Source organism: Megalobrama amblycephala, linkage group LG16, assembly GCF_018812025.1.
Source record: "Megalobrama amblycephala isolate DHTTF-2021 linkage group LG16, ASM1881202v1, whole genome shotgun sequence".
Lineage (NCBI taxonomy): Eukaryota > Metazoa > Chordata > Actinopteri > Cypriniformes > Xenocyprididae > Megalobrama > Megalobrama amblycephala.
Genome location: NC_063059.1, coordinates 43,778,759 through 43,791,470, shown reverse-complemented (window position 1 = coordinate 43,791,470; position 12,712 = coordinate 43,778,759).

Genomic DNA, 12,712 nt, shown 5'->3' with positions numbered 1-12,712 from the left:
TAGACCGAAGGGCATGACAAGGGTCTCGTAGTGGCCAGAGGAGGTGGAAAAGGCAGTCTTCCACTCGTCGCCTGCTCGGATGCGAATCAGATTATAAGCACACCGGAGGTCTAGCTTGGTGTAGTATTGGGCTTGACGAAGTTGTTCAAGGGCCGCTGGTACTAGTGGCAGTGGGTACCTGAACTTTATGGTGATGTCATTGAGGCCACGATAGTCAATGCAAGGTCGGAGGCTGCCATCTTTCTTTTTGACGAAGAAGAACCCTGATGAAGCGGGAGAGGTAGAGGGCCGAATGAATCCCTTAGCTAGTTCTCCCTCGATGTATGACTTCATAGCCTCCTCCTCAGGTTGAGACAGAGGAAAGATACGGCCCTTGGGGGGCGTAGTCCCAGGCAGCAGGTCAATCGCACAGTCACTGGAGCGGTGCGGCGGCAGGTCGGTGGACTTGGATTTACTGAAAGCTAGTGCCAGGTCGCTGTATTCGGCTGGAATGACTGATTCGTGGTCGACTGGGGCTTCATTGACGGCTATGGCGTGAATGGCGATGGGTAGGACTGGACTCAGACAGTGCTGATGACAAGCGGGGTCCCACTGGACGATCTGACCCTCCTTCCAGGAAATGACAGGGTTGTGTGTGCGGAGCCAGGGCAGGCCTAGGATGACGGGGTTGTTGGGCGAGTGAATGAGGTAGAAGCGAATTTGTTCCTTATGAAGAGCCCCGGCTTGCAGGCCGAGCTCAGAAGTGATATGCGACACTCTTCCTCCTCCTATGGGCTTCCCGTCTAGCGCCTCCACTGTTAATGGAGAATGACAGTTGGTTAACTGGATATCATGCTCATGGGTGAAAGTGTCTGATATGAAGTTTCCAGCGGCCCCGGAGTCCAGGAGTGCGTGAGTGGTAGTGTTAATTTCGTCACCTATTTTTAATTTAGTCTTAGTCTTAGTCTTGTGCCAAATGTCCTTGTTAGTTTTAGTCATATTTAGTCATTCACATATCTTTTTTTGTTAGTCAAGTTTTAGTCGACTAAACGTCTCGTCATTTTAGTCTAGTTTTAGTCAAAAGAAAACTCAAGGTATCTTAGTCAAGTTTTAGTCGACTAAAAGTCTTTTAATTTTAGTCTAGTTTTAGTCAAAAAAATTGTAGTCTTTTTTTAAAAATAACACATTATTACTGAGATTATTACTGATAAACATTTCAGTAAAAAAAGTGTTTCACATATCTCAAACATTGGTTAAATGTCATAATTACCTGACAAAATACACTTGTTGAAAGATTTTTGTTGAATGCAAATGTTAAACGTGTCTGGTTTTCAATTTCTGATTTAGGAGACACATTCACAAATGATTAACCTGTTCTGAAGAGTATTTTATTTAACCAACACAATTCAAAAGCTAGTATGTCGTCGTCGCTCGTCACTCGTGTTTGCTTTGGGTGTTGTGTGTTCAGAAGTTTCGTGTTGCAGCCACAGGCGTATGAGACCTGTAAAGCCTCGTTTACACTGCACGCGTGTGCGGCTCGTTACGGCTGCGACGCGGCTACCGGAGCTGATACACGGCCACTCTAGTCAATGCTTGTGTTTACACCAGCCGCGCCGCGGTGCGTTTGAGAAGCGGCTCGACGCGCCGCTTCGCTAAAGATAGGCGCCTCGCCTCCAAGACGCGCAGCTCAAATACAAAACAAAGTCAAAATAATCACCCTGTGTAAACTCCCGCTCATATTTTACATCACTAGAAACTGACGACAAGAGATTCGAAGTTGAAAAACTTGAAATTTCTTTGTTTGAGTTGACATCGCGCAGAGGACGGAACAACACCTTGCCGGAGCCGTAACGAGCCGCACACGCATGCAGTGTAAACAAGGCTTCAACGAGGCTTAACTTGAGCAACAGCGCGAAGCCGCGAACTCTTTTATTTTAAAGGCGTAACAGCTGATGAAAAAGCAGAGACGATTGTAGACGAAAATGAAGAGAGATTTTATCTTAGTTTTTATTTTATACAAAACATTTTCGTCTCGTCTTTTTTCGTCAACAATAATGCATGTTAATTTAGTCTTAGTCAGCGTTTTTGGACAGTGGTGCAGTCTTGTCATCGTCTCGTCTTAGTCATGAAAAAAAAGGTCGTTGACGAACATATTTCGTCTCGTCTCGTCTGACGAAATTAACACTAGTGAGTGGACACAACCCGGCTGTTACAGGTGATTTGGATGGGTATTTTCAGGCAGTTAGAGGGGTAATCTGAACTCACCGATCTGGGGTTGGAGACGTTGGGTCTGATTGGGCAGTTTATCTTGATGTGGCCAGCCTGTCCGCAGTAGAGACATAGATGCATTTGGCGTCTTCTCTCTCGTTCTTCGGGTTGAAGAGGGGTATATCCAAGCTGCATGGGTTCTGGTGTGGTTGCGCTGGTGGCGAGGGAACGAAGCGGCCGGCGGGAGCAGAGGAGATTATCAATGTGGATGGCCAGCTCTATGAATGAAGTTAATGACCTGCCCTCGTCACGGCATGCCAGTTCAGCTTGGAGCTCCAGATTCAGGCCTTTGCGAAAGAGTAGTTTCAGCGTGTCCTCCACCCAGTTGGTCTGCGCGGCCAGCGTGCGGAACTGTAGAGCAAACTCTGCGGCCGTGGACTTTCCTTGTGTTAAAGTGAGCAGTTGGTCACCAGCACTCTTGCCGCCCTCCGGGTGTTCAAACACCTCCTTGAAGCTTTGTAGGAACGCTGAGAAAGTGGGAAACACCGAGCTGTCCTCTCTCCATACCGCTGTGGCCCAGTCTAGCGCTTTGCCCGTGAGCAGGGAACAGACGAAGGATATGCGACTGATCTCTGTGGAATACAAGGATGGTTGTTGGTTAACAAACAGAGAATATTGTAACAGGAAGCCCTTACATTTGGCAGGATTGCCGTCGAATTTCTCAGGCAGGGCGAGGCGTGGGTTGACTGGGGACGGCGTGATCGCCTGACTGGTAGCGGCGGGAGGTGGCAGCATGGCGGCCTCAGGAGAGGCGAAGCGTAGGCTTTGCAAAGTCTTTACTAGTTCCTCGGTGAGAGAGGTGAGTCGGTTCAGCTGGTGCTGGTGCACCGCGAGCTGGCTGGCTTGTGCTGAAAGCTCGGTGGAAATTTGCATGAGGGCTGCTGGATCGTTTGATGGCGAAGTCTTCTGTAATGATGGGTCAACAACGTGAGGATCTATTTGCAGTGTCTTTATTAAGACAAGACAGCACAATGCAAACAGGGACAAGACAGTAACGTAAACAGGGACAGGCTTGGGTCGAGACAGGCGGCAATGAAACAAGGTCTTACAACAGGCAGGGATCGTGGCAGGCGGCAAACAAACAGAGTCCAGGAAACAGGCAGAGATCAGGGTCGGCAGCAAAGGTTCACAGAGGTAAGGCAGTCCAATCGATAACAGGGTAACAGTCCACAAGAAAACGCTCAGAAATGATCACCAAGGCAAATCAAGACTTCGCGGTGCATGGATGCGTGTGTGAGTGTTTTATGGAGTGAGTGTGATGTGGTGCAGGTGTGTGTGCAATCAGTCCCAGGAATGAGGGCCCATGGGTAATGTAGTCCAGATAGCAACAAGTCAATATTCCGATGACGGCTCCCTCCGGCGGCCGGGATGAAGAGCCGCGGGAGCCGCATTCGTGACAATCACAGACTTTAAAAAAATTAAGAAAGTGAACATGTCAGTTCATTCTTAATCAGCCATGGCTCATTAAGAGCTGTGGGAGCAGATTGTTTCAAGTGAAACACTGTAGTTAAAGAATTCATAATCACATGACTGAAAATAAATAAAAGGCTATGCATAATAATTAGAAAGGCTATGCATGTCATAATTTAGGTGTCTTATACTAAGTGTATTTTTTATTTATAGTAAATTTATTAACTGAAACATTAACACTGAAATAAATTAAACTAAATGATCGTAAAATTAAACCATTGTTGGGACTTGATATTAACCAATGTTAGTCCGCCGTGTTTGTATTTTTACATTCTTTATGATATTTAAGAATGAAATACAGTAGGCTGTTATGATTAGAATAATTTTCTTTAATACATACATAACCCGAGACGCGTTGAGATGCTTTGGGAACCTCATCCCCACTTCACCATATTGCCAAGTGCCTGTCTGTCGTATCTCAAGACAAAAGCACAACTAACCCCGGAGTGGAGCCAAAGTCCAGGTTATAAAACCAAATGAAAGTGTGCGGTGAGGACCAGCCTTCCGCATCACAAATGTCATGAAGGGGAACCCCCGAGATTTAAGCTTTTGAAGCAGCCATACTCCTCATCAAATGTGCCCGGACAGCTAAAGGTGAGGGCTGTCCGGTAGACTCTAAGCTAGTGAGATGGCCTCACCCACCCACTTGCTCATTCTTTGCTTGGATGCAGGACTCCCCTTCCTGGGGGACCCATAACAGACAAACAATTGGTTTGTTTTATGTCACAGGGCAGCTCTGTGGACATACACATCTAATGCCCTTATGGGACATAGCAGATTATGTTTTTCCTGATCTGAAGAAGTAAATGGTGGAGGACAGAAGGCCTGCAGCACAATAGGCCCTGGGACATTGGTGGGGACCTTGGGTACATAACCAGGTCTAGGATGAAGAAAGGCTTTCACCATACCAGGTTCAAATTCAAGGCATGAAGGAGCAACAGACAGTGCTTGTAGATCTCCGATTCTTTTGAGAGATGAGATAGCAAGTAAGAAAATAGTCTTTAAGGTGAGGAATTTTTCTGAAACCTCTTCAAGGGGCTCAAACGGAGCCCGAGTCAGTCCTTCCAAAACGATAGACAAGTCCCAGGCCGGTGTCCTTGTGCATTGTATAGGCCTCAGCCTCAGAGTACCATGAAGAAATCGTACAACCAGGGGATCTTTTCCCAATGATGAACCACCTTATAGGTGCGTGGTAAGCAGATATAGCCGCCACATAATCTTTTAAGGTGGAGAAATAGCCCCGCAGAAAAACGATCCTGCAGAAATTCTAGTACAAAACAGTACAATAGAAAAAATGTCCAACAGGGAAATCGAATCAGGGTTTTCAGCGTGGTAACGCAAAGTGCTAACCGCAAGACCACATTAGCACTGATAATTATGGCCGCTCGCAGTCTTAAGTTGACTCTCAGTCCCAAAATCGCGATAAAAATAAAAATAAAAATGAACAATCAGTAATTTAGTACTGGCGCCAGACAAGTATACACTTGCCACAGATAATAATAATATAATCACCCCGGATAAATAAAGTAAAAAACCATCCGTTACATACAAAATTCACATAATAAAGAAAAACAACAAATAAATTGAATACAACTTCCTTTGTCTTTTAATGAAATATTAGTAGATTGGCAAATTTTATGAGCAAAACAACTCAACTTCAAAAGAATAGGGAAAATTTAAATAAGGACAAAAAAAAACTTTAAAAAGAAAACAAATATACAAACATCAGAAAAAATGAATGCTGTGTATACGTGTGTGAGACATACTCTGCTGAGAGACCAGATTCTATGAACCTAGCCCCCTCAGGGGCCAGGCCCACAGCTTCCACAACTCCGGGTGGAGGTGAAGTATCGTGCCGCCTGCTTGAGACAGAAGGTCGTGCCTGACATGCATAAAACCACACTCAGGTTGGCCAGAAAGGGGCTACCAATATGAGAAGGACCTGCTCTCTGCAAACTCTTGGCCACATCTGTACCATAGTGTCCAGTCCTAGAGGGGCTAGATGAGATAGAGAAAACCACATTGGAAAGTGTGTTGTTTCCTGAGATGCAAATAGGTCGACTTCTGCATGACCAAAATTCTTCCACAGGAGCTCCACCACCTCGGGGTAGAGTCTCAATTCCACTGGCCTCGGCCCCTGCCTCAACATTCTGATGCCCTGGCATGTAAGCTGCCCTCAGCGAGAGCAACTTCCCTTGGGCCCACAGGAGGATCTGATGGGCCAGCTTGCAAAGGTGATGCAACCTCAGACCCCCCGATGGTTGATGTAAGAGACCACCAACATGTCTGTGCGGACCAACACGTGATGGCCCCTCAGGTCTGGGAGGAAGTGTTTGAGAGCCCGAAACACAGCTATCATTTCTAGCCGATTTATGTGCCAGGAAAGAAAATGGCCCTGCCACAGCCCTGAGCCGATTGATCGCCCCCCAACCTGTGAGAGACACATCCGTTGTTAGCGTTACGCGACGACAAGGAGCTCCCAACACAGGCCCTTAGGACAGGCTTTTTCCACATGACTAAGGCACAAAGGCATTGGTGCGTGATCTTCAAGGGAGAGTCCCTTAGACCTGAGCTACCACTGTAAAGGTCTCATGTACAGCAGGCCAAACAGTTTCTGAAACTGTGAGTGACTGGCCTAGTTTCACCCCATTTACGGCTGAGAGGATCGAAGCAATGCGAGCAGGAGAAAGACGTGCCTGCATCATAGTCAAATCCCACACCACGCCTAGAAAAGTGGTTCTCTGAGCTGGAAGAAGCACACTCTTCTTGGCGTTGAGTCTCAACCCAACTTCCGTAAATCTTTGCGTCAACTTCCGTTAACGACATCTCAATGCCGAACTGCCATAAGCTCAGATTGAGCCAAAATAAACCAATCGTTGGTATAAATTAATATGCGAATACCTTGGAGTCTTAGTCGAGCCAGAGCTGCATCCACGCATTTAGTGAAAGTGCGGGGTCATAACGTTAGGCTGAAAGGAAGAACTCAATATTGATATGCTTCGCCCCCGAAAGCAAAGCTGAGGAATTTCCTGTGTTAAGGATGGATGGATATATGAAAATATATGTCCTTGAAATCTATCATCACAAACCAATAGATCTGTTTGAGTGTAAGCATTTTGAACTTGAGCTTGAGTGATTTAGTACACGCAAATCCAGAATAGGACGCAGCCATCCATCCTTTTTCGGAACAATGAAGTAACGGTTGTAAAACCCTGACAGCTTGCTGGGAGGAGGAACCTGTTCTATAGTTCCTTTTTGCAAGAGAGTCAAAACCTCTTGTTCCAAAACCAGAGAGCCCACTATCGTAGAGAGGACACCGTTGAACTTAGGCGGGCAAGACCTAAACTGAATTCTGTAATCCTTTTCTATTATATTCAGTACCCATTGAGATATATTCGAAAGAAGTTTCCATTCTGCCAGAAAATCTAAGAGGAACCAGTCTCTCGAGAAGACTTCAGTTGCACTGGTGCATCCCTTGAAGACTTCAGTTGCACTGGTCGACCCTGAACCCAGGCTCTCTTTGGGGGGAGCATGGGTAGCAACACTTTGTTTCTGTTGCACTCAATGTGAGGAGCTTGTAGACGGCCGAGATTGCTCTCGCCCTGCAGTCTCAGGGGGATTGAAACTTCTGGAACGCCTGCGCTTGTTTTTTAGACTCCTGGAACCTCTCAATGACTGAAGTGAGTCGCCAAAGAAGCACTATGGAGAAACTGGGGCATCCAGAAGGAAGCTTTTATCCTTGTCTTTAATATCAGATAAGTTTAACCAGACATGGCCACCAGGGCTGCCACAGAATGGCAGTTTGTTTTATCCATCTCCTTGGTGACCCAGAGAGACAAATCTGTAGCTCGACGCAGCTTCCTCACTCTCATCAATTTTCCCCAGCAGGTTAGCCTGGTATACTTGTAGAATTTACATGGTATGAAGACATGCCACCAAATACGCTTTACCCACCAGCGCTGATGTTGTTCTGAGCGGCTTGGTGGGTAACATCAGGGATTTAAGGGACGATGCCGATTCAGGTGAGAAAGCATTGCAAGTGTCTCTTCAACCTTTGCCATCGTCCCATGTTGTTTCAGCCCCATAATGTTTGAATAGTTTGAGGTCTGCAGGCTGAATACATGATATTGGATTGGCCTCTTCCACGACTTCGACACCTCGGTGTGGAGGTTGCGGAAAAATGGCAATCCCCAACGTAGAGATTGTGACTGAGAAGGGAGAAATCGTTTGTCTAATATACTTTTCTGATGAACCTCCTGTTTTTCAGCTGACCATTCTATTTTTATTTTTTCAACAGCCCTGGTCACAACCTCTAACAGCTCCTCATATGCTGGAGACTGAGATGGCGAGTCCTCATCTCCAGAATTGACACTAAGAACATCCAACTCCTCAGAGCTGAATTGTTGAGGTGCCAGTGCCTCAATCTGGGGGGAAGAAACCGTAGCACGTGTTTTCACACCCTGATGTGAGACACTAGGTCCGCCAGGTGAAGATAGAGAAAGGGCTGGGCCCATCTGACAGATCCATTTGCGATCCCTACGAATGGGTTGTGATGAAACAAGGGCAGGGATGAACACAACGAGTGAACTGCTGTTTGCTCGCCATAATAATATAGTGTCACTTTTATAATACTGGTGCTTTGAAATTCTAGTTCTCAAACAAAGAGATCACTGTATTTGTTACTGACAGACAACACCAAATAAGTCACTCGATACACAGGGTGCTTGCTGAAGATACAGAAGCTAGCGTTCTTTGTTCTGGGTATGCTTTATAGTTTCCTGGTCTGTGATGTCACCTGCCTATGACGTTCCGTCGTGCCATTGCACCAATTTCATAAGTGCTTCACAACATAATCACGCAGATGCGTTCCCAAAGCATCTCGACACATCTCGAGATCCCATGAAAAGGAACATTTCAAAATAAAAATGAAAACATTTCAATATAGTAAATTTCTACATTCCAGTAGAACCCTGTTAAGCTGCACCACTGCTGGCAAAACTTTCTGAAGATGATCGATGTATTTATTGCACACAGTTTTTGTAAGCCGATCTCTCCAGAAAGTCACAATGGCCAAAAGAAGCTCCCCAGCGGGCACCTTGATGTCAAATAGACATCAAATTGAAGTCAAACAGTCATCAAAGAATTGGTCAAAAATGCAAATCAAATTGATGTCAAAACTTAAAATTCATTTGATTTGCATTTTTTTTAAACATTTTTTAACACATTGATGTCCTATTCTAGACCACAAGAATAATGACAAAACAGTATTAAATGCAAGACATGTTTTATTAAATCCACTGGTTTATATCAGAATTTTATATATAAATTTTAATCTGATATAAATCATAATAATGTTGCGTTTTGTCGAATCGCATCGGGAAAGAGATTCAAACGTTAGGGCATTTTTATTAGTACGAACAAAAATTGTAAAACTAACAGTACTCGTGACATTTCAAAATAGACATTTAAAAAAAAACAATAGTTACCAGCGTAATGGATCTAACTCTGTTAAATTACGTTACCTCAGAATCCTTCACAGTAACAAATGGCGGGAAATTTCAATTCACCAAAAAGAACAAAATACTCATTGCAACGTCAAATATTTAATCAAAACACAATCTTCTAAGTTTTCAAAGTTACCCAATTATTTAATGAGATGTTTATTACTCACCTGATAAAAGCACCAACCTTGTTGAGCTGCTTCGACTTGACGTCTTCACCGCACAGCGCGCACTGTCACTAGCCTCTATGTTGTACGCAAGACGTGATGACGTGCATTTCAACGGTCATCAACGTCGTAAATCCTCCAAATATTTTTTCTTTTCTTTTTTTTTCCGTGTATACATGTATAACATTATGTCATAGGTTTGCATCAAATTGCACACAAAAATACATTTATTAATTGTAGTCCATTCTTCAGCTGCAAAACAATCCGAGAATGTGAAAAAGGCGCCATCTACAGGTGGTATTAGGAATAGAGAATATGAATGGGCATTGTAGGCCCTACATTTTTCAGAATAAAAAAGAAAATAGAATTTCTGAAAAATAAATATGATTTTTTTAAGAACCCTAGCATTGCATCTATCAGTTGAAGACAAGAAAATCGAAATAATTTTAAAATATGTAGCCTGTTCACTATGAAAAATTTAATGAAAAATGTAAATTTTACTGTACACTCTCAGAAAAAAAAAGTACAAAATTGTACCTTTAGGAGTACAATGGTACAAAGGTACAAATTTGTACCCTTGTGATTTGTACTTTAACAGACCAGTTTTGTACCTTTGGTGACAATTTTGTACCTTTATTTAAAAGTACAAAAATTGACCCTTCAAAAAGGGTACATTTGGTTTTGACAGCGTACAATCATTGACAATATAATGAGATATATATATATATTTTACACACACACATGCTGAATTAAAATCAGAATTTATTAAAACCTTTTCATTTTCACATTTTACAACATTTCATTTTAAACACATTTTTAAACATTCCATATGAGTCCATCTTGCCGGGTGTTAAAAAGTAACACTGAAGCAGTGTTAAAGTTAATGAGATAATTGATTGAGTGATGATTGACAATTAGTGGTGACACCTGATGATAATAAGCAGAATCACTGAAGGAAAGAGAGAAAAAAGGTGTTAATTAATGTTTTATGGAGTTTCATTTCAAGTCACCATGAAAGAGGTCAGCGTTTGCTTTAGTTGGGTTCTTGACTCTTTACCTTTTGTTATTAATTTTACTCTGGCTGCTCTAACTTTGTGTTTGTAAAGCACATTTGTTATGGTCAGAGAAAATATGATCTGGTCAAAATATAATTTGTTGATGAATTTATCATCATGCAGTGGCCTGATGTCGTTTAGAGTCTTAATCTCTGACCGTTTGCTTGATGTGCAGCTTTAGTATTAATCGTTGTAGTCCTGTGAATTTACAGCTTGAGATCCAACAATAGTATGAATTTTTTTTTTCTTTTAAGAATAATACATTACACACTGAAGCTTCAGTGTTTAAACACACACAGACATCAAGAGTCAGCATATGATTCTCAAGAACGGTGACAATAAATAAATACAAAATACTGACAAACAGATCAACTCTGAACATCACAAAACAAGCTACTGTCACAACAAAACAACAGAAAAATAAAGCAAACATGAACAATCTACGAAAATTACAGGACAATTCAGCTGCATAATTTATTCATGCAGCAATGCATGATGGGAGCCATGGATGAGTTTTGATTGGTGGCTCCCATCATGCACTGCAACATGAAGCACTTTGTTTGATTGTCACCATTGTTGAGAATCATATGCTGATTCTTGATGTCTGTGTGTGTTTCAAAAAACCCTTCAGATTATAAAAGCTCTGCTGGATCTCAAACGGTAACAGAGATTTATTATAAAGAAATAACATTACATCTATATCACCAGTTAATACTGGATGTCACCAATGAATCTGACCATTTCACAATGAGAAAACAACCATTATAACTGTTCTTCCCAAAGCATTGTAAACCTAAATTGATCAACTTTGGCTCACTGCACTATTGGGAAACACAGCCCAGATCATAGTTTCTCTGGCCATGACAAATGTACTCTACAAACACAAAGTTGGAGCAGCCAGAGATAAATTAATGTTAATAAATAGAGTCAAGAGCCCAGCTAAAGGAAATGCTTTTCACCATCATGGTGACTTCAAACTAAACTTTCATTCAAACATTAACATCTAAACATCTGTTCATTCTCAGTAAGAACTTTTGTTGATGTGTGACAGAAATCAAATCAAACTGGTTAATAATAAGTGTAATAATGTTTAATGGCTGGAAGTCAGTTGTAGATGTTGTGTCGCTCTCTTTTTCTCTTGTTGTTTCTTCAGTGATTCTGCTTATTATCATCAGGTGTCACCACTAATTGTCAATCATCACTCAATCATCAATCAATTATCTCATTAACTTTAACACTGCTTCAGTGTTACTTTTTAACACCCGGCAAGATGGACTCATATGGAATGTTTAAAAATGTGTTTAAAATGAAATGTTGTAAAATGTGAAAATGAAAAGGTTTTAATAAATTCTGATTTTAATTCAGCATGTGTGTGTGTAATATATATATATCTCATTATAGTCAACGATTGTACGCTGTCAAAGCCAATTTTGTACCCTTTTTGAAGGGTCATTTTTTGTACTTTTAAATAAAGGTACAAAATTGTCACCAAAGGTACAAAACTGGTCTCTTAAGGTACAAATCACAATTTTGTACTTTTTTTCTGAGAGTGTACAGTAAAATTTACATTTTTCATTAAATTTTTCATAGTGAACAGGCTACATATTTTAAAATTATTTCGATTTTCTTGTCTTCAACTGATAGATGCAATGCTAGGGTTCTTAAAAAAATCATATTTATTTTTCAGAAATTCTATTTTCTTTTTTATTCTGAAAAATGTAGGGCCTACACCAGGGGTCATCAACTATATTTGTCCAAGGGCCAGAATTTTTCTCTGCAGACACTGTAAGGGCCAGATACTCGTAATATAAAATAAAATTCGAATTGTATCCTAATATGTTATTATTTGATATACTAATTCTAATTCCAAATGTATTTTATTTTTTACATATTACCTGTACTGCAGCAAGCCACCAGGGGCGATAGCGATATTTTAGGCTTCATATTTGTGAGGCTGTCAAGCTGTCCATCACTGTCACGCAATTGTGCGCTAATCCCAGGCAAGGAAAATTTTGACATTTGTGAAAAAATGAGCACGTGAAACAATAAAAGATGTTCAATGAGAGAACGCGTTTATCGTCATGCTTGACTGAAGGCAGGCTATGGCACAAGCTACTTTTCAGAAGGGTTTTTTTTTTTTCGTTAGATTTAAAAATAAATAAATATGGAACGGACCCGAATATTCAAATATTCGTTCAGTGGGTTGGTATTCGATTTGAAAATTTGACATTCGAATATTTTTTTATTTTTATTTTTTGCACACCTGGGATCC